Below are 22,589 nucleotides of genomic sequence, written 5' to 3'. Positions count from 1 at the left end.
AAATCGTAGCAGTCCACTAAGCTAAATATTAAGTTCTTTCTGGGTACCTAAAAACATGCAGGGTCAAAAGCTGGAGGCTTGGTGGGGCGAGTGGATCTGGAGGTGGGTTCAGGGTTGGGGATTCCCTGGTTTCTCACTGCTGTAAACTCACAGCATCACTTTGATAAAATCATATCCTCTCCAGAAAATGAGAGAGTTAGAAACCTCCTCAGCATTCTTCCAGGATTAAAATTCTATATTTCTTACACAACTAAAATCCTGCTAAAGTTATCAGATATTTAAAAGACATATAGGAAATAAGATAAAATTTATATAAAAAATAAACAAGAAGTAGAAAAAGCTGCAAGAGGAATAAGGTATGAGGGAAAGAGACTTCTGTTATTAAAACATATAATATAGTGATAATAATTAAAACAATGTGGCTTTGTTGCAAGGATAGACAGAATTCAATGGGACAAAATGAAAAGTCCAAAAATAGACACAAAATTGTATGGAATTTAATGTATTTATAAAGGAGGCAAGAAAATCAGAGTAAAGCAATTATCATTCAATAAACGTAGTTGGGACAATTGATGGCAATCTAAAATAGAAAAGTAGGTTGGCTCTGTCCCTCACATTTTATATCAAAAGAAATTCTAGACTGATCAAAGTTTTAAACACGAAAGATGAAAGCATAAAGAGTAAAATAAAATCACACCTGTTGACAATCAGAGGAAGCTTCTGACAGGAGAGCCAAGGTCTCCACCAGGACACCTGAGGCCATATAGAAGCTAAAAATGTGACTGACGTCCCCTCCACGTGCAGGGGTCCTGCTCTTACCCAGTCTCAACTAGTTCCTCCAACCTCCTGAACAAAGACCACTGAGATATCCTATAGTGGGAGGCCTCTTTCTTGATAGTATCAGATAGAGCTGGTCCTTGCTTCTTTCATTTCTTCTAGAATCATCCAGTTCATATGTCAAGCCCTGTAAAAAATCCCTCCCGGTCCTGCATATTGGGATGCTGTCATGGCCCTCAATGCTGTGTTACCCTGTTATGCAGGAAGCTCCATAAATCTTATCTGATTTTATCCCAGGAATGTCTCTCGTGGCCATTGGCAGGGAGGCTTTTGTCATATGAACAGGTAGCAACTCATTAGTTAAATGTTCATTATTAGTAGCATAAGCACCAGAGACCTCCCAGGAAAGAGAAGGGGATGGTGAACTGGAGGTGGACCCCTTTCCTGGGAACCCTGGATCTGAAACTATTCCACCATGAGATGCTTCATCCACCCAGTGAGGAGGAAGAATTTACTAGGAAGAAGAGGAAGAGGAGAAGGAAGATATTTCCTGCTTTGGAGCATGAAACCACTTCTCAATAATACAGTCTCCCCACAAAACTAAAGTCTCCTTCCATTCTGCACACACCTCCTGTGCCCGAAGAAGCACCGCACTGAAGGCCGGGGACACAGGCTAATGCTAAATGTGACTTTGGCTCTCAGGAAGCTGACAACCCAGTGGGGGAAGAGACAGAGCAAGCCAGACAACTAAGGCAGTGGGGATGGGGTCTGAGGGCCCCGAAGGATTAGCCCAGAATGCCAAAGGGCATCAGGAAGGATGACGTGATGGACCCTGCTGAAATTGGAAGGGGCCTTCTTGCAGAAGTGATGCCGAGGCTAGGATAGGAGGGTGAGCTGGAGTCAGCCAGCAAACACCTGTGTTTGTGCATGGCAGGGGGCAGTGTGGGTTAGAGTTCTAGCACAGCTCAGACCATGTGTCCAGGTCCCCAGACTCAAAGAATCATGCCATCATAAGGCCAGAGGTGCAGGATGGGGCTTGGTGAGGAATTTGGGTGTTTTGTTTTGTTTGATTTTACAAGCCATGAGCAACCACTGAAAGATCTGAAACAAGATGGGAACATGGAGGAAGGGGTGTAGCCTGTCATAATGAGATTTGAAGTTTCAAATGATCACTCCCATTGCCCAGCAGAAACCCAATTAGATGGGCCTAATAGAGGAAGCTGGAAGGCTCAGGATGCATCTGTGCCCTCCCAGCGCAGAGACAAGGGGGGCCTAGACCTTCGTGGTGTGGCTGGGGGTAATGAGAAGCAGATGAATTGGAGAGGTGCTGAAGGCTGGAGATGCCAGGATGCAGAGATGTGGCAGGGATGGGGATGAGGAGGAAAATGGAAGGGGCAGGTGAATGCCCAGGTTTCTGGCTTCAGTAGCTAGGTGGAGGGTGGTGCCCTCCCCTGGAACTTTGCAAGAGGATGAGGGATTACCACTTTGGGATCCCTGGCAAGGTGTCAGTTTCCTTTAGTGCCAAATGAGGGGCCGGACTACTGCAGGGGGTTCAAAATTGTTTCACTGGCTATGTCTGAACTCCAGGCGAATCCATGCAACATCCTAGTATCCAAACCAATCAGATGGGAAGGGACAGTGGATGGCACCTGTAACCCGGTCAGCTTGGTTTGCTCCTCAACAGGCAGACCCTGTGGCACCTCTACAAAACTCCTCAAGATCCCCACACAAGTGTGAAAAAACGCAGGACCCAACAACTCCCCAGCCCCTGCCATCTCTGTCTCACTCTACGTTTGACACACCATCTTCCCGCTTCTGGGTCACCCCACTACCCGACCTCAGACCTACCCCACAGTCCATTTGGCCTTCTGGCCAACCTGGAACTGAGTTCTGCCCCGCTTGGAGACTGACCCTTCCTCCAAGGCCACCCCACCAAGGGCTGAAAGGACAGTGGGTCCTACCCATTGAGCTGATGCTGCCCGTGCCTTGTTTCTGCCCTCAGCCCCTGCAAATCCACATGGCAACTCTCCTGGCATCATGAAAAGCCTGCACACAGCAGAGAAGTTGGCTCTCAAGATATGCATTTAAAAATACCCATGAGATAGTGTGGGTATCTGGAGAAAGAATGAAGCCAGGCACCTCGGCCCACACAGGATGCAAATATGTGCCTTGGAGGAATCTATGTTGTTTCTCAAACAGAGGCCTGAGATATGAGCACCACCAAATAACAGAAATTAGCGTTCCCAACAACCACAGCATCGCCCAGCCCAAGCCCGCGAGAACAAAGCTTACTTCCTACAACACTCTTGGCCTCTTTGTCCCGATCACATTAAAATAACTCTAACAATGGAGTGGCCCTAATCTCGCAGTTTGAGGAAAAAGTTTTGTCATTATTTATTTATTCAGCATTTATGAATTACCCCCACCGTGTTCCAAACAATGATGTAAGACAGCTTACAAAAATGAAACTGCAGTTAAGAAAAACAAGACAAAATAAAAAAAGGCCAGGGAGAAAATAAATGAAGGAGGAAAAATACATGATTCCATGGCTTCAATACACAAAACACATACTGTAGGGTTCTGTGCAGGGATTGGAGGTTGGAACTGAAATTGGATGCTGGACTTCCTAGCAACTCCAGTGAAGAAAGAAACATGATCACTGACAACATTCTCAGAATCCGGAAGATAAAGCCAACTAGGCTTTTCCAGTACTACCAACAATATGGTCCTGTGGTTTCCCATAAAGCAGATGTTTGGGATGAAGAAGAGGATGTCCTTAATGCTAGTCCACCAGGGATAAGGGGGAGGGGCTTACATGGTCCCAAATGACCCCAAACATCCATTTGGTCTATTCTCACTCCTCTATCCTGCCTTCCACTAGAGTCCTCTACAAATTTGCCTTGTACCACTTTCATGATTTTTGTCATATATGCACACGTAGCTGCATGATAATGTACATTATGTTTTAAGGCAACTCACTTTTTGCCCCTAAATAATCTATTAAAGAAACTTTACATCTAGGCTCTAATAGGAAAATCAGAATAAATATCCAAAAATATTAAGTGGCCACAAAATAAATTGCAACGGAAACAAGTCAGTGTAATTCCATTCTGGCAAGACATTGTGCCCATCAAGGGTTCTGTGCCTGAGGCTGCTCTCTGCTTGTTAGAAAAGAGAAATCATCCAATATCACCAGTCAGTGATGCATGAGCCACAAACTACAACTTTCTCCTCCATATACAACCACACAACTGAAAGATAATTCACAGGGGAGCATCCAGCAGACCACAGGATTCTGTGAAATTCGAAGCCCCACGTGATGTGATTTTCTTCTGAAACAGCGCTACTCAAAGCGTGTCCTAGCAGTGTCCTGCTACAGTGCCCATCTGGAAAGTGTTTCTTGCTGGCAGCTACAAGATAAGTATCTGTTCCAGGTACCAGTCCACAAACCTTCTTCTCTTAGGGGTGAAGTGTGAAAATGTTTCTCTACACATTAATGAAATTATCAGTTTGCAACAGATTGAAAATTGTTTAAATGGGCCCTATTTTACAGACGGTGTGAAAAGCACTACTCCAAAATCATCTCTGACACCTCCTGGAGGCTTCAGTCCACACTCTGGGAAATCAGGATCCTCTCATCAGTTTCAGTAAATTTTGGTTTCGGTAAAGTTCATGAGTCTACTGCATTCAACTGATACTGGAATAAGCTAGATTCTTCCATTTGCTAGCAAACACTTCCTGTGCCCTACCTTTCTTCTTATTAACTCAGTAGTGTTCTCTTTCATTCCATTCTATTCCACTTTTTGAAAACTACTTCAAGGTAACAACATCACCCTCATCACCACAATCACCACCATCACAATCACCACCACCATCATCACCACTACCACCACCATGATCATCATCACCACTATCACCACCATCATCACTACTATCACCACCATCATCACAGTCACCACCATCATCATCACCACTATCACCATCATCACCACTATCACCACCATCACCACCACAATCACCACCATCATCACCAGCACCATCATCATCACCACTATCACCATCATCACCACTACCACCATCATCACCACCAGCACCACCATCGTCACAATCACTACCATCATCACCACCACCATCATCACCACCATCACCATGATCATCATCACCACTATCACCATCATCACCACTAGCACCACCATCATCACCACTATCACCACCATCATCACAATCACCACCGTCATCATCACCACCACCACCATCACCATCATCACCACTAGCGCCACCATCATCACCATCACCACCATCATCATCACCACCACCACCATCATCATCACCACCACCATCATCACCACCATCATCACCATCACCACCATGATCATCATCACCACTATCACCATCATCACCACTATCACCAGCATCATCACCACTATCACCACCATCATCACCACCATCACCACCATCATCGCCATGATCATCATCACCACTATCACCATCATCACCACTATCACCACCATCATCACAATCACCACTATCATCATCACCATCACCACCATTATCACAATCACCACCATCATCACAATTACCATCATCATCATCACCACCACCATCACCATCACCACCACCATCATCACAATCACCACCATCATCATCACCATCATCATCACAATCACCACCATCATCACCATCATCATCACAATCACCACCATCATCATCACCATCATCAAGGCAGTTCACATTTACGTAGAAATGTAATGTGGTGGGCATTGGCACTGTTTCAGGACTTTAAACATAACTGAGTTATTTAATCCTCCCTCTAACTAGAAAAGGTATTATTATTACTCCCATTGTATAGTTGAGGAGACTGAGGTATTGTAGCATAAAATGAAGTTGGCCAAGACACTTGGCTAATAAATACTAGGGGCCAAGACCACATGTGTGCAGTTAGGCCCCAGCTCTATGCTCTTGGCCACTCATCTCATTCCCTTTCAGTCTCACTCAATAACCAACAAAATACTGTGTCCTAGACCTTGCAGGGTCTATTAAAAGATACGAGCTGAATTCCTGTCTTTAAGGTGGGCACCTTATAAATTCAGAAGGAAAACCCTCACATAGTAAAAGTTAGGTATGGGGTGGAGCTCACCCCCATGCCACATGAATGAAAGAGTCCCTCATATCATGGTTCAGCATCTTTGCATTATTCATGCTTCATTCCTGCATTCATTCAGCCAACTGGCAGTTACCAAGGGCCTCTGGTCCAGGCAGTGTTGATGCAGTGCAGGGGACAACAGGCAAGGCTGCCCCCTCATGATGGGCAAGTTCTGGTTGGGCGAAGCAGAACCCACCAGCAGACACCATCAGGCCAGACTCTGATGGGGAATGTGAGGTGGGGAAGCCACTCTAAAAGGATGGTCAGAGAGGGCTGCTCTCAGCAGGTGACATTCAACCTGAGCCCCAAAAGATAATGGGCTGACCAAATGGTAAGGCAGAGGACAAGTGTCCTGAGACGGCATGGCAGAGGCAATGACCTTGAGGTGGGAGATGGTCTGACAAGTTCCAGCAACGTGAGCAGAGGCTAGAGTGGCCGGAACTCCAGGATCAACAGGAAAATGGCCATGGCGGCAGTGAACCCTCCTGGAGCATTCACCAACCTTGTGCTGGGTGGTATTCTCAGCACTTGAATATCTCAACGTTCAGAACAACCCTACCAGGCAGGTCCTTTCACCACCACCATCTTACAGCTGGGGAAAATGAGGAACCAAGTCATAAAGCAAGCATGCGGTAGAGCCAGGGTTCAAACCCAGGCTGGTAGGGTCTCCCAAGTCCATGCTGCCAGCCACCTGGCTATGTGGCCACTGTTCCCCAGGAATGGAAGACAAGATGAGGAAGGCAGGCAGGATCTTAGAGGCTGTGGTCCAGGGGCAATGGGAGGCAGGGATAGGACAAAGTCTGATATGCATTTCAGGATGCCTTCCCAGCTGCTGGGCAGGAAGGGGGCCATAGCACTGCAGGGCAGAATCAGGGACCCAGCAGGAGGGGGGTGCAGGGTCCCTAGAGCAGGACAGTGGCAGAGTAGCCAGAGGTGGGTGAGGTGGGGAAAGAGGTGGAGGTGGTGAGTCAAGGTTTCATGAAAGAGGGGGCCCTGGAGGCACAAGTAGAATTCAGAGAACTCAGGAAAAGTGGGCAGGACACGCCAGACCAAGGGACCTGCAGAAGCAAAGGAGTGAGAGCTGAGCTACGGGACATGCTGAGCCATGAGACATGGTGAGCCACAGGACATGCCGAGCCATGGGACATGCTGGGCCATGGAATGAGTTGGACTCAGTAGCCTGGAGCCCAGCAGTTTGTGTTCAGCAGCAGATTCTTTCATCCTCACAGCCCTTCATCCGGCATTTTCAGAGCATCTCCCAAATACCTGCATAATTGTGGGCACAATGTCATAAGAGCTCAGCAGATCCTCCTCTCCAGGGGCTCCCAGCCCAGGGAAGGCGTCAGACACTTCTGGATTCCTGCGGATGAGGTTGTGGAGGGAAACTGCAAACTCACAGTAGGAAGGACCTCAGAGATCCAAAATCCCTTCTCATGCTGAGAGAAGCCTGAGTCTGTTTACATGCTTCCTATGACAGCAGACTCCCTCCCTCACCATCATCCCAGGGTAGATTGCAGATAACATGGACAACTCCCATCTCCAGGCAAAAAGTACAGGAGTATCCTTGCCTGTCTCCAGACCAGCCACAAAGAGAAGGTTCTGCAAAGGCCCCTCAGCACCAAGGCCACCTCCAGGCCTGGGCAACCTGAAGCAAAACCCACCAGCTGAAATACACCGTGAGCACACACCAGCTCTTTGCTGCTTCATTCTGCAATGAACAAGGTCAATCCTGGCTCACCAGGCATTTGAGGAAAGCCTGTAATGTCAAAAAGGGGCCCCAACATATAAACTGAAAAAAGAAACAGCCCCAAAGAAAGATATTATTCAGGAGCAGATTACTTAATTTTAAAAATATGAGCCCTAATGAGAATTCTCAGAGACAAAGCCTGTGCCCAGAGGGAAGTGAAACCAACCCACTGGTATCCTTTTATCCCTCCCAGTTGGCTGCAGGGCCACATCCTAGAACGATGCAGGAAAAATCCCATCCTTTCTTTCAAGGTTGTCATCCCCCAAGTCTGTTCTAGAATAAATAGCCATTGCCCCCCTATGCGTTCTTGCAAATTGCAGTTTGCCTTTCAGAAAACACACGGTCCTAAAGCAAACCCAACGTCCAGCAGAGGGTCAAGTTGGACCCCAAGCTTCCTTCTTTTATCCACTATAATGGCTGCTCAGCTCATCATCTCCCCAAGGGCCAGGCACATAAGAGGGTAAGAAGGTGACTTCAAGGGATTCATGGACCCAGGACAAAGCAACAGAAGCTAATTTCTTGTCAATTTCCCTCCCATCTTCCAAGAACTTCAAAAGGAGAGTGTTAGTTTGGCATTACGATGACCCTGGCATCTGACACTTGCTGATCTCTGTGTTTGGATAATACAGAGGACCCTCTGGCTTGAAATCCTTAGTGAGAGACTATGCCTAACTTGAACTAAATGTTGTCTTGTTGTCATTGTTTTATTTCATGGTTACCTTTTATCAAAGGTAAGCAATATTGGATTTCTACTTAAAAGTGCAACATAGAGATATCCTTTTAAAATTACTTTAAATTAAAAAAAAAAAAAAAAGACCTGGTTTAAAAGAAAGTATTTGGCAAATTAGACCACAGGTGGCAGACAAATGACTAAGTTAGGGAGAGAGCGCATTAGCTCACATTCAGCTTCTACTCAGCTGCGGCCTCCCAAATGCACAGCTCCAGCCCAAACCTCTCTCCCAAGCACAGAGTTGTGCAGCCAATTGCCAATTTGTCATCTTTGCATGGATGTCAAGTAGATGCTCCAAATTCACTGTAGCCAAAATTGAACTGCTCTCTCCCTGAAACCTGCTCCACCATGGCCTTCCCCTCATAGGCCAGGACCAACGCTCTATCCTTCTGGTACTCAGGACAGAACCTGAGAGTCCTCCCTTGAAACTCCACTGTCCCTGTTTCCCCATCTGCTCCCTCAGCCAACTGCATCATTCCACCTTCTAGAAGTGCCCATGTCCACACCTTCACTGTGGCCAGTCAGCATCATCTCCCGCCTGGATTGCAGCAATGACTGCTAGGCTGGTCAGCCCCCTGGGCACTAGTCAGTTCTCAAGTTATCTGATGAATCATAATTAAATCTCAAACCCTCCAATGCCCCCTCGCCCCCACCATCACACTCGGAGCAAAAGCCCAAAGGCTGGCAGAGGCCCCTCCCTATGATGTCCTTACTTCTCTCCCGTCTCCCTCCCCAGCAATCTCACGTGACTCCAGCCACCACAGGCTCCTCCTCCCTGTTCCTGGAACCCACCAGGTAGGCTCTTACTCAGGGCATCTTCACTGAAGGTTCTCTTTGCCCCGAAGGCTCTTGCCTCAGATAGCCACATGGCTCACTTCCTCACTGCCTTCACGGCTTTGCTCAAATGTCACCTCTGTAATGATGCCAATCCTGACACTCCATGTAATACTCAACTGTCTACCGCCCACCACATTTATACCTTCTCTTCCCTCACCCTACTTCTCCTGTTCATTTCCCACAACACTTATTATTAACATGCAGGACGATCCCCTACTGGTTACAGGTGCCATTCATTGTCCTCCCCCACTAGCATGCAAGCTCCAGGAGGCTTTGCACACTGATGTTCCAGTGGCTGGAACAGTTTGCACACACTCTAGGGACCTCAGACTTTGGTTCCATTAAGAGGCCTGATTTCTTTTCCTTTTTTTGAGACTCTGCTGCCCAGGCTGGAGTGCTGTGCCATGATCTTGGCTCACGGCAACCTCTGTCTCCTGGGTTTCAGCGATTCTCCTGCTTCAGCCTCTTGAGCAGCTGGGACTACAGGTGCGTGCTACCACACCCAGCTAATTTCTGTATTTTTAGTAGAGACGGAGTTTCGCCATGTTGGCCAGGCTGGCCTCGAACTCCTGGCCTCAAGTGATCTGCCTGCCTTGGTCTCCCAAAGTGCTGGGATTACAGGCATGAGCCACCGTGTCTGGCCAAGAGGCCTGATTCTTTTTTTCCTTTTCTTTTCTTTTTTTTGAGACAGCGTATCGCTCTTGTTGCCCAGGCTGGAGTGCTGTGGTACGATCTTGGCTCACCGCAACGTCTGCCCCCTGAGTTCAAATGATTCTCCTGCCTCAGCCTCCCGAGTAGCTGGGATTAAAGGCATGTGCCACCACTCACAGCTAATTTTGTATTTTTACTAGAGACAGGGTTTCACCATGTTGATCAGGTTGGTCTTGAACTCCCGACCTCAGATGATCCGTCCGCCTCGGCCTCCCAAAGTGCTGAGATTACAGGGGTGAGCCACCATGCCCAGCCCAGAGGCCTGATTTCTATCAGAGTCTGCTCCTCACAGGACCTGGGCAAAGATCTTTGTAAATCTGAGCTGGATACCTGAAGCTTATGAACATTAAACTTCTCCTTGTTGTCTCAGCCTCCCTAACAGTCTGTTATCTGTTTGGCTCTTGAGTATATGGCATGCTTTGTTAATACTTTTTTTGATTTGTGTCATCTACCCATTCGATTAACCTGCCAAGTGGGTGAGGCAAATGTTGAAGACTCAGAACCTAGGATGGAGCCCTGTGGCATTCCTTTAGAGATCCTGGAGTGGTCACTGCCACAGTCAACAAAATGTTTTACAAATTTTTTGGACATGTGAAAAAGTAGGAAAATATAGTATAATGAACAATCACATGTACTCTAGACTCCACAACTCTTAACATCTTGCTGCATGTCTTTAGTATGAGTATGTATGTATGCACATGTGCACATGTGTGTATGTGTGGAATCTCCAAGACAACCAGCCCACAGAAACAAATTAGGATGGGCAAACTTTTTCTGCAACAGGCCAGAAGTAAATATTTTCAGTTGTGTGGACCTATGGTCTCTGCCTCAGCTACTCTGTTGGGAAACAGCCAGAGAAGTGTGTAAGTAAATGGGTGTGTGTTCCAATAAAACTTTATTTAAAAAACAAAGTGGCAGCCTGAAAACCCTGGGAAAATGATAACTGGCACATGATTCAACTTCTTCCTGGGCAGATGCCACAGCATCCTGTAGGGTAAACACACCTAACATCAATATTTTAAGCACACCCTTAGAATGACATTGTATGACAGATGCACCTGAATGTGTGTTCCAAACTAGGGAATCCGGGAGTGGCCCACCCAGAGATCTGTTCCTATCTATGATGAACATCTGAGCCTCCGTCCTGTCCTGTGGAACACGGGCCGTACAGGGGATTGAGGCCCTGAGGTTTGGGTTACTATCAGGGGTGTCCAATCTTTTGGCTTCCTTGCTCAAGCCTGTAATCCCAGCACTTTGGGAGGCCGAGGCGGGTGGATCACGAGGTCAGGAGATCGAGACTATCCTGGCTAACATGGTGAAACCCCGTCTCTACTAAAAAAAAATACAAAAAACTAGCCGGGCGTGGTGGCGGGCGCCTGTAGTCTCAGCTACTTGGGAGGCTGAGGCGGGAGAATGGCGTGAACCCGGGAGGCGGAGCTTGCAGTGAGCCGAGATCACGCCACTGCACTCCAGCCTGGGAGATGCAGCGAGACTCCGTCTCAAAAAAAAAAAAAAAAAGAAAAAGAAGAATTGTCTTGGGTCATACATAAAATACACTAACACTAATGATAGTTGATTAGCTAAAAAAAAAAAAAAAATCTCATAACACTTTAAGAAAGTTTACAAATTTGTGTTGGGCCGCATTCAAAGCCATCCTGGGCTGTGTGAGACCCACAGGCCTCGTGTTGGACAAGCTTGGGTTACATGAAGGTTGCCAGGTGGAGGTTGTTAGGGGTGGGTGCTAAGTGAAAATGCTGTATACACTGCATGATGTTTGCAGGCGGTTGCAGTTGTGGTTTTCTTGCCCTGTCTGCTGCCACCGGACTGTAGGAAGGTGGATATGTTGTCCAATCTGCTGCCGCTGGACCATTTCTGAACATCAAAGCAGTTCTCCTATCCAGCCTGCCACCACCGGATCGTTTCTGAACATTAAGGCAGTTCTCCTGTCCAGCCTGCCACCACTGGATCATTTCTGAACATTAAAGCAGTTCTCCTATCCAGCCTGCCACCACTGGATCATTTCTGAACATTAAGGCAGTTCTCCTGTCCAGCCTGCCACCACTGGACCGTTTCTGTATGTTAAGACAGTTATCTCCATCCCGCCACCACTGGACTCTCTCCCCTGCATGTAAGTCCCTAATAAAACTGCATGTCTTGTTTGCTGGCTCCAGGTCTCTTCTTTGGCCTCTTGAACCTGGTACCTTCCCTACTGAGGTTAATGGGGTTCAGCACAACACATCCCCACACGGAACCCTTCTGGACCAGAGTCCTCCGACCCAGAAACACCAGAAGATAGGAGGTGGGGACACGAAGAAGGAAGGAGGGAGGGAGAGCAGAAGAGAGGGAAACCAGGAAGGAGGGAGTGAAAGAGAAGGGAAGGGAAAGGAGGAAAGAACAAGGAGATAAAGGATCAGGGAGAATGGAAGGAAATGAGAACTCCCAAAAGCAATGCGTGTGCTTGATATGGTTTGGCTATGTCCCCACCCAAATCTCTTCTTGAATTGTAGCTCCCATAGTTCCCACATGTTGTAGGAGGGACCCAGCAGGAGGTAATGGAATCATGGGGGCAGTCTCCCTCATACTATTCTTGTGGTAGTGAATAAGTCTCATGAGATCTGATGGTTTTATAAGGGGAAACCCCTTTCGCTTTGTCCTCATTCTCTTGTCTGCTGCCACGTAAGACATGCCTTTCACCTTCTGCCATGATTGTGAGGGCTCCCCAGAGGCTTAATGTGAGTCCATTAAGCCTCTTTTTCTTTATACATTCCCCAGTCTTGGGTATGTCTTTATCAGCAGTGTGAAAATGGACTAATATAGTGCCAGTGCCCACGCCACCCAGAGCAACACAGCTGTGAACATGTGGGTGATCTTGATTTACTCACTATCATGTACACACACAAGAAAAGCTGTCCTAAGCCCTATTATTGTGTTTACCATGTTAATATGATGTTTATTATACAGAAAAGTATTAGAAATAGAAATAGTATGAATTTAGAATAGTATGAACACCCATTGTTTCAGCAATTAATATTTTGCTGAGTTTCGTGTGCGTGCATGCACATGCACTTCACTTATGTCTGTGTGTGCTGTTGGCCATCTCAAAGTAAGTTGTCTGAGTCGTGATGCTTCATCCTCCCTAAATAACATCACAGCATCGGACACTGTCAGGAGCCATCCTCTCAGTCAGCTAATTTTATTTCAACTTTAATTTCTTTTTCAATCAAGTCCATCTTCAACCGCGTGGACAGGATACACAACAACTGAAAATCTCCTGCTCCACCATCTGTATATTTCTTAAATTGGCTCTCTGGACGTAGGCATCGTCCACCCCCTAAATATTTACCAACCCTCCGCCATGATCTCCATCTGTGATTCAAAGTGCAGTGCTGGACCGGCGTCAGCATCACCTGGGAAGTTGTGAGAGATGCAGATTACTTGCCCCCCACCTCCCTCTGCCGCACCCACCCAGACCTGCTAACTCAGAAACTCTGCCAGTGGGGCTGCAATCAATCGCCTTTGTAACAGCCCCTCCAGGTGCTTCTGATACAGGTTCCCAAGATGTGAGAGGCACTGCTTGCTGCCTTCTGGTCCAGCAGGAGGAGGAACAGTGCCTACCCTCCAGGTGCTCCCGGCCAGGAAATTAGCAGTAGAAAGAAAATCAAAGGATCGCTTGTGTTCTGCATCTTTTAAAGTTAATTGATAGTATCATAACTTTCCCCAAATAACAACGATATAATATGCTCCAGCAAGGAGCATATTTCTGCCCCACAAAACACAGATTACAAAACACAGTAAGCGCCGCAAATAAATGAGATTCAGCTGCGACATGTCGAATTATGTCAAGATGCAAGGAAGAAAGGAAGCTAAAAATAGCAGCACAGGCTCAGCACCAAGAGTCATCAACCTCAGGACTGGAGAGAAACTGCCTCCAGCCACTCCTCGGGTCCTAAGAGGCCCTAGACAGGAGGAACGCGCTCCCGTCCATATGTCATGTGCCTTCATGCCAACAACTCCACAGTGCAAAGCGTGTGGCTCCCGGGGAGGCAGGAGTGAGCAGGCTGCTCTGAAGAGTGGTATTTTATACTTTAAAAATAGAATTTCTGAGCATACACGATATGAACAGTCACCCCACAAGCAAAACTACTGTATTATATAACGACAACGTGTTGAAGCCCTGTAAGCCACAGCCTGAAGGTGTATAATATAGACTCAGGGCTTAACAGCTTGGCAACCAAAGAGTTAATACCCAAAACATACAGGAAAAAATCATCTGTATCTATTTCGTGTAGACAGAGAATTGCAAACTGCCAAGCTACCTATGGGCTTGGCTCAGGAACGGAAGAAAATGTATGGGAAAGAAAGAGCGCATTTTCATACTGGCCTATTATTTCAGCTTGTGGTGTAAAAGTTGTGAGATTAAACAGCAGTAAATTTGCAGAACATCTTAGTGGGAATGCTTACTTCTGCTGAGAGTTGCACCTAGGTGACAGCCGAAATGGTGGCTCCGGGACTGCGTTCCTCTGATCCTCTCCTTAGTTAAACAATATACTCTTGATTATTTCTGAATGAACCTCACCATGGATTTTTCTGATTTGTTATTCTTAGATTGTGTATGTGGTTACCATCGTTATGCATGTGCATAATTCCGTAATTCCTCCTCAAAGAACAACACGCAAACCACACTCCACAAAAGGACTTAATTTCCCATATTTCCTGTCCTCTAAAAAGAAAGCAAGCATTTCAGGGGAGGGGGTTTAACATTCAGACAACCTCTGCTGAAGTCCTTGGGATCCTGAATTGCTATTTTCCACTGGGTCAAAAAATAAAATAAAACTTTGCAGCTTAAAAACACAGCAGGCACCTTTGGAAACCAATGTTGCTTCCAAGAACTTAACCATGACCCATATTAACACTTAGAATTCACTTCTCCGTCTCCTTCATGGGCCCCCAACTACAGACATCCAACTGTACTGGCAAACCATTTTTCAGAACCAAAAGTCCACAAATGATACTAAATGTACAACCACACAAAAGCCAAGTGTGCCCTCTCCCTCACCCACACCCGCACTCCCACCCAGAGTTCAGTGGTGGCGATCCCGGCAGGACAATGACTTCTGAGAGTGGAGCATATGTTCCTGGCAGTAAATGAAGGCATCAACCTCCACCGTGGGAAACCGCCTCTACTTTGAATTTTTACAAAACCTGGCTTAGGAATAGGACACCATGCAGTCAAAATGCACATCAATGACAATCTATTATTTCCTGGAAACGATCTTACAATCTAGAGACAAAAAGGCATCCGAGTGGAATTTTTATTTTTAGCCCAGAAGTAATAGGTTAAAATAACATTCACATGCAAACAAAAGACCTTCGTGGCTCTTTCTGGACTCTGTGGCAGAAACCCAGGGCTGATCCTGGTCTGACCCCTTAGACACATAAAAATGACCCATCTGTGGCTCCAAGAGGGGCAGCCCCCATGCCTCACCCCAGCCTCCAAATGCAGTCATCTGATTCAAGGAAAAAAAAAAAAAAAAAAAACAGTCATTCTCCTGGGGCCCTGCTGCTGCTAGAATTTGCAAACCCTTTGCCTTTAAGAAGCCTGCTCCCTAAACAGAGTCCCTGCCCTCTGCCTCACCAGAGACGTGGGGCAAAGCAACTCACCTTATGGTCACAGAGGGATCCTGGACGAAGGGCTTCTTCGTCTTCCCCAGAACCCCTGCTCTCCCCGCGGGCTTCTGGAGTCTTTCTCTCAAACCTCCCTGAAAGGTCAAGATTGGCAAAGAGCCCCCACAGCCCTGGCGCTCTCACTTGCTCCTGGGGACCAGCTCCGCTCCCTGAGAAAACCTCCAGCCCGGCACAGCACTGCAATTGTCAGGAAGCTCCTGTCTGCGTTTTGGGGCTGAACACCATTATTATCTGTAAACATTTTTAAATATAGATGTGCAGGAGGCAGAGTTGGGGCAGGGGTGGGGGTGAGGAGGGCAGCCCAGGGTCTGAGTGTCTGGCTCAGTAGATCAAGTGCTGGCCCCCAACAAGCCTCCCCTCTGTTCAGGGACAGGTGCGTGCTCCTCTCCGTGCCCGAGATGTGTCACTCAGCACTGCCAGAACACTGCGTAGGCTGGCATCTGGCCAGAGCCTGGCAGAAACCACCTGAACCAAAGCCCTAAATCCCATCTACAGAACCCACAATGGCAGCAACTTTTCCTGGCCTTCGGCAAGTTCCAGGAACTAGCGGGACTGGAGTTTTTCTTAGGGCCCTCTCTTCTCCTTCCCCTGCTTCCACTGCTACCACGATGACCTTGGTGACATGGGGCAGAGGGGACCTTGGCCATGCAGAGTCCTGAGGCAGCTGCTGAAGTCTTAGATCAGGGAGGCTGCCTGGAGCCAAGCCCCAAGGAACCTCAGGAGACAAGGAGTCTGATATGCAACCTGAAAACAAAAAATGCCGAAGCCAGGGACCCTTGGTGCACCTTTTTTCCAGGCCCAAGCCCAGGTGGCAGACAGACGGGAAGGTCAAGGACCTAGGCTCACCTGTAGCCCCAACGCCGGCTGCTGCAGGTATGTCTGTTGCTGGCTGAGGTGCAGGAACACAGGGTCAGCTTGGCAGGGGCCCAGAGCAGGGCCGGTGACATTCGGGACCACACAATTCTCTGTGGTGGGGGCTGTGCTGTGCATGGTAAGAGGTTTTGCCACATCCCTGACAGCTACATGCTAGAGGCCAGAAGCACCCTCCAGCCCAGTTATAACAACCAGAATGTCTCCAGGCACTGCAGCGTCCTCTGGGGGGAAAATCACCCCAAAGAGAGAAGTGCTGCTGGCAAGAAAGACAGCCGTAGGTCTGAACCAGGACCACCACTCCATAACCATCTGAATTCAGGCAAGGGAAGTCACCTCTCTGACCCTCAGAGACAGGGGTAATAGCCCAGAGCCAGGAACGGAACGAATGAAGCTTCGCTATGAAGAGGCAGTTGCCCCTGACACCATAGGAGCCCAGATCCTGCCTGCAGGCGATGGGGGAGCTGGACTCAGATCCAAATTCTGCTCCTAACACATTGTAGTGGGGGCATCTCTCCCCTCTTCTGTGTACCCACCTGTACAATGGGGTGCCCTTCCCCAGGGATGGTGTGACATGAGCTAAGAGAGCTACCCAAAGTGTGTATCACAAGGTACAGTCTCAATATGATTAGCTGGGAAGAGGGAGCAGGACAGGGAGGAAGAGGGGTAAGTTGAGAGGAGGAGGGGGAAGGGAAGAGGGAAAAGAATAGGAAGGGGAGGAACAGAGAGGGGGAGGAGGAGGAACAGAGGGGGAGGAGGAGGAACAGACAGGAGAAGGGGGAGGAACAGAAGGGGGAACAGGAGAAGGGGGAACAGAAGGGGAGGAACAGGAGAAGGGGGAAGAACAGGAGAAATAGGGGGACAGTAGAAGCAGGAACAGGAGAAGGCAGGAATAGGAGAAGTTGGGGGACAGGAGAAGGGGGAAGTGGAGAAGCGGGGACAGGAGAAGGGGAACAGGAGAAGGCGGGAAGAGGAGAAGGTGGGACAGAAGAGTGGGGGAAAGGAGAAGGGGGAACAGGAGAAGGGGGATGAAAAGAAGGGGGAACAGGAGAAGGGGTACAGGAGAAGGGGAAGGAACAGGAGAAAGGGGAACAGGAGAAGGGGAAGGAACAGGAGAAGGGGGGACAGGAGAAGGGGAAGGAACAGGAGAAGGGGGGACAGGAGAAGGGGAAGGAACAGGAGAAGGGGGGACAGGAGAAGGGGAAGGAACGGGAGAAGGGGGGACAGGAGAAGGGGAAGGAACGGGAGAAGGGGGGACAGGAGAAGGGGAAGGAACGGGAGAAGCGGGGACAGGAGAAGGGGAAGGAACGGGAGAAGGGGGGACAGGAGAAGGGGAAGGAACAGGAGAAGGGGGGACAGGAGAAGGGGAAGGAACAGGAGAAGCGGGGACAGGAGAAGGGGAAGGAACAGGAGAAGTGGGTACAGGAGAAGGGGAAGGAACAGGAGAAGGGGGGACAGGAGAAGGGGAAGGAACAGGAGAAGGGGGGACAGGAGAAGGGGAAGGAACAGGAGAAGGGGGGACAGGAGAAGGGGAAGGAACAGGAGAAAGGGGAACAGGAGAAGGGGAAGGAACAGGAGAAGGGGGGACAGGAGAAGGGGAAGAGGGCAGAGGGGGGCAAACCCAAGGGCAAGAGTCAGAGCCATGCCCCCCACCCCAGCACTGCCTGGGGAAGCACATTACTTCTGAACATTCTGGGGGCGTTAGTCCACATTTAGGGTCTCTGGGTCTCTAAACGCAGCAGCCACAGACTGTCTCGACAAATTGTTTCCACCTGTTAGAAGAGGTCTTGCCCTTGCTAATGACACCTTTAAGTGGGAGGTGGGAGGGAGTCGGCCCAGGACATTGACAGCTGAGGCTGGCTCCTGGTTCCTGCCCCTTGTCAGGGTACAGAGAATAAAAAACCAAAATCTCAGCTGAATTTCGCCAGAAGCTCAACTCATGGGGCAGGCGGGTCTGGAGACCAGCTTGGGATTTCCTGGCCTTCCCAAGCTTCGGGGCTGCTCTGCCAGGGGCTGCACTGAAGTCCTAGCAGCTTGATCTGGCCTCCCTGTCAGGCTCTTCTCCCATTCCACTGTGCAGGTCAGGTGAGGAAACCAAGGCTCAGAGAGGCAGACTGAGCTGCACAAAGCTACCCAGTTCAGACACAGTTGGGAGGGGTGCAGATACCACTTGGTCCACCCCAGGCCTGGCTCTGACCCTCTGCAGCTCTGAGGCACTGACATCCAAGGGCCCTGAGCTCACTGTCCCAGCCCAGAGACAGTCCCAAGACAGCACCAAGCAAGCCTGGGTACAAGTCAGAATCCTGGGGCCTCCACAGGATAGCAGGGTCCCCAGGGTCACCATCCCAGCTGCCCGTGTTCCCTTGTGTCCGGGAGCCCCAGGTGTCGCCAGGCCAGCTCCCAACCACCTGAGCACTGGCCACATTCAGGCCCCAGAAGCCCGGGCTGTAAGCAGGTCTAAGAGAATCCAAGGCCTGCCTCTTGCCGTGCTGCTGACCTGGACGGGGCAAACCGCAGACACCCCACTTAGCACTACACCGCTCCGCCATCAGGAGGAGATCCTGTGTCTGGTGTCCAATGCCTGTGCTTCATGAGCTCCTCACTTTGATGGGGGCTTCCAATACCAGGTCTTACTGAAAACTTAAAACAACAGGCCACAGGGTGAAGGATTCTATTCCCATTCTACAGATGAGGAGACTGAGACCCAAAGAGGCTCAGCCAGGAAGAGAGGGCTGAACCCAGTCTGGGGTCATTCCTGCCACGCCCACAGATAAACTCTGAGAAGACACCAAATAAATTGAGGTTGTCCCAGGAAGATGCTCCAAAAGCTCCAAGTCTATTCAAATCCACAAACTACACAGCCTCACGCACTGGAGAGACACTGAGGGAAGTGAGGCACCCTCCTGCCTCAGACTGTTTGCAGCTCACCGTAACAGACACACCCAACCCACAGGCATCTCCTCTGGGCTCTACGTCCAGGGCCTCTCTCCAATTCCTCCCCTCCTCACCAACCCCACCACCGCAGCCTAGGCCAAGCCCCACTCACCTCTCTTGTCTGGAAGCCCCCAGGGGTCTTCCCACCCTGGAGTTCATGCACCAAAGGGCGACCACAGGCAACTTCCTAAAACTTTGCTGGGGGGTGTGGGGTCAAGGGAGAGGATTAACCCGACTCGTAGATGAGGAGAGAGACAGTGGAGGGGAGGGGGCTGCGAGCTGGGGGTCGGGCACGCAGTGATGTCTCAGGAGACCCCAGAACCACACTGCTGAGTCAGGATGGCGCTGCTCATGCACGTTCGTCAGGTTCCACGTGCCGAGTGCAGACATTAAACCACTTAATCCTCACATCCTTAGAGGTTGCCCTATTCCTCTCTTGATGTCCAGATGAGGAAATTGAGGCTCAGCAGGGCAAATGACCCACCCATGGTCACACAGATGGATTCCGCAGCCCAGATCTTAGACCCCATGGCTAGGGCCTCTCCGAACATCAGAGCTGCAACCCTGACCACTGAGTGTGATTCTACATGCAGGCCATGGCATTTCCTCCCCATCTAGCTGAGCGAGGTGCATGTGAGGATCACGCCACTTTAGAGATGGGAAACTAAGGCTTGGGGAGGCAGGAAGGTCAAGGGCAAGGGCAGCATTGAGACAGGGACTCAGGGCACTGTGACTCCAGCGCAGGGATCCTCAGCCTCAGCAATACTGACATTTGAAGCTAAATGAAGCTTTGTGGCAGGGGCCGTCCTGGGCCCTGTGGGGTGTTTAGCAGCGTCCCTGGCCTCTCCCCACGAGATGCCAGTGGCACCATGCCTGCCCGCTGCGACAACTGAAAATGTCTCCAGACAGTGCCCAAACTGCCCACATTTGAGAACTGCTTCTGAAAGCTGTGGTTAGAGCCAGGGGACTCCAGACCTCCTCGGGCCAGAATCTCTAGCTGCAGCCTGTTGGGCCACATTTCAGAATAAAGGAGGATCCCTTTCAGCACGTTCCTCGTACCTACAGTTACTCCCAAGGACCAGACGCAGATGTCCTAGAGAGGCCAGGCTGGATACACAGGTAAGTAGGTAACGTGAACCAGGTGTGAATTCTCCGTGCAGGTGGTCAAGGGTTTGGCCTAACTGGAGAAGGCAGGTCCTGCCTAAAGCAGGCAGCAACCACACAGCCTGGCAAGAGCCATGGCCAGTCCGTTCCTTCATTAAGTGGATGGACCTCACCTGCCAGGCACGGTGCAGGCCCCAGAGACAGCCAATATCACAGCTGGACAATTCTGTCCTCAGGAACCTTCTAGCCCGGCAATAGCCAGCAGTACCCGAGCTCTGAGTTTTTCAAGCCAAGCCAGAAAGAAAATCCAGATGTTGGTGTAAAATCTCCCTACTTTTAAATGTTGGTTCAGTGAAACACACAAACACTGTGTTCAAACCAACCAAGTCCGCAGGCTGACCTGGGCCCACGGCCACCTGTTTTTGACCTCAGGTTTCTACCTTTCCTTTCCACCAACTAAAGCAGAGGAGGGCTAAGCCACCTCCCAGCACTGCCTTTGAACTCTGTGGCTTTCAAGCCAGACCCATAAGAGAAAGAACGCATCATCGCTTTGGAGAAACCAACTCTTACTCTAACCCTTCCCCGGCAAGGAGAGAGGAGGCTCACCCGGCATGGAGCCGCACCCCCCGCCTTCTTGTCAATGCACAGATGGTCACAGCCCCACTTGCCCAGGCCAAGGAAGCCACTTCACCAAGGCCCAAGGAAGGCCAAATATTCTGGAAATCCCCCTTCAGTTGGCTCCTGTGATTTTCCATGACGGGAATTGATGCTAAATGAAGAAAAAAAGCTCAGAATAAACAGAAGGAGAACCACATGGCTCTCTCTGAAACCAAATGCTCTCTCCCATTGGACCAGGGAGGAGCTGAGGAGGGGGTGGGGCAGCCTCGCAAGGTTGCCGAGAAAGCATGAGCACATGAGCGCAGAAAGCATGCCTCCAGTCCTTGGTCTGGGAGGAGAAAGTACGAGATTGCAGAGGAGAAGTGGAAAGAACATTTAAGGTGCTGATGAGCAACGCCCAGGAGACGGCAGTGAGAGTGGGAATAAGTGCCGGATTGGGGAGGCGTTCTGGAGACAGAAACCACAGGACCATCTGGGTCTATGGACCTATAAGCAGCCAAGTGCAGTAGAAGATGGAGCACGGAGCAGGCTGTAAACACAAGCACCACGTGCTGTCACAGGCCCAACAAACACAAGCTTGAATGCTCCCTCTAGGAGACCTTAACAGTAGAAAAGCCTGGGGTCTTCCCGGACCTTCCAGGATGGAAACAGTAAAAGTGCCTGCCCCCCAGCAGATGCCTGTCCTCACTGACCCTCCAGAGAAGGTCAAATGCAGAGAGAACACGGAGGCTTCAATGTAATTGAGAATGCAGGCTGGTGGACGTGTGTCCACATCCTGGCCATTCACATGAGCTTATTCAGGGCAGGGGACGACTGCACCCTGGGAGGCCAAGTGAGGCTTCTCAAGGACGAAAGAGAGGTTTCTGCCTCAAAAGGTGGCCCCATCTCCAGCTCTTCAAAGGTTCATCACAATCCACCCATTTCTGAACTTGACCCAGACCAGTGAAATCCACGGCTCTGCACCCATTGCCCTCCCCAGAGAGACACCTTCCCAGTGTCCACATCTGAAACGGCACCCGTCACTCCTTCTTCCCTGTAGCCAGATCCATTTCCCACCACATGCATCATCACCGATGTCATGGTATGTATTAGTAGCTATTTGCTGTTGGTCATCCGCTAGAGATCAGAAGAAAGAACAGCGTCTAAATGACCCCCACTAGAATGGGACCTTCCGTGATGGCAGGAGTCTTATCTGCCTAGTCCACAGATTCATCAAAATGCCTTGCACAGCACCCCAGACTTACTAGGCACTCGATAGATATTCACTGGGCACATGAAGAGATGAATTAATGAACTCTGCAATTGACAAGCAGACAGTTATATCAAAACAAGAACGTTGTGAAAGGCAATTTAGGTTAAAACAATTAATAGAAACAACACAAATGTCCCTCAACTGAAGAATGGGTAAACAAAGTGTGGTGTACCCAGACAGT

The 22,589-nt window shown here is 49.4% G+C and overlaps 1 protein-coding gene across 10 annotated transcripts in view; it reads right to left on the bottom strand.

Moving 5' to 3' along the window:
• PHACTR3 (phosphatase and actin regulator 3) overlaps positions 1-22,589 on the bottom strand; it is a 271,324-nt gene that overhangs the window by 155,279 nt on the left and 93,456 nt on the right. For 2 of the 10 annotated variants that reach the window (XM_005569490.4, XM_074005625.1), the window contains exon 1: positions 15,607-15,723. The exons of the other annotated variants lie outside the window; for them this stretch is intronic. The gene's annotated coding sequence lies outside the window, so the exon portion shown is untranslated. Of the gene's footprint in view, positions 1-15,606; positions 15,724-22,589 lie in introns of those variants that run through there. 10 annotated transcript variants of the gene reach the window in all.

The sequence above is a fragment of the Macaca fascicularis genome, chromosome 10 (assembly GCF_037993035.2).
Source record: "Macaca fascicularis isolate 582-1 chromosome 10, T2T-MFA8v1.1".
Lineage (NCBI taxonomy): Eukaryota > Metazoa > Chordata > Mammalia > Primates > Cercopithecidae > Macaca > Macaca fascicularis.
The sequence above is the reverse complement of the archived record's forward strand: the minus strand, read 5'-3'. Positions and strand labels throughout refer to the sequence as shown.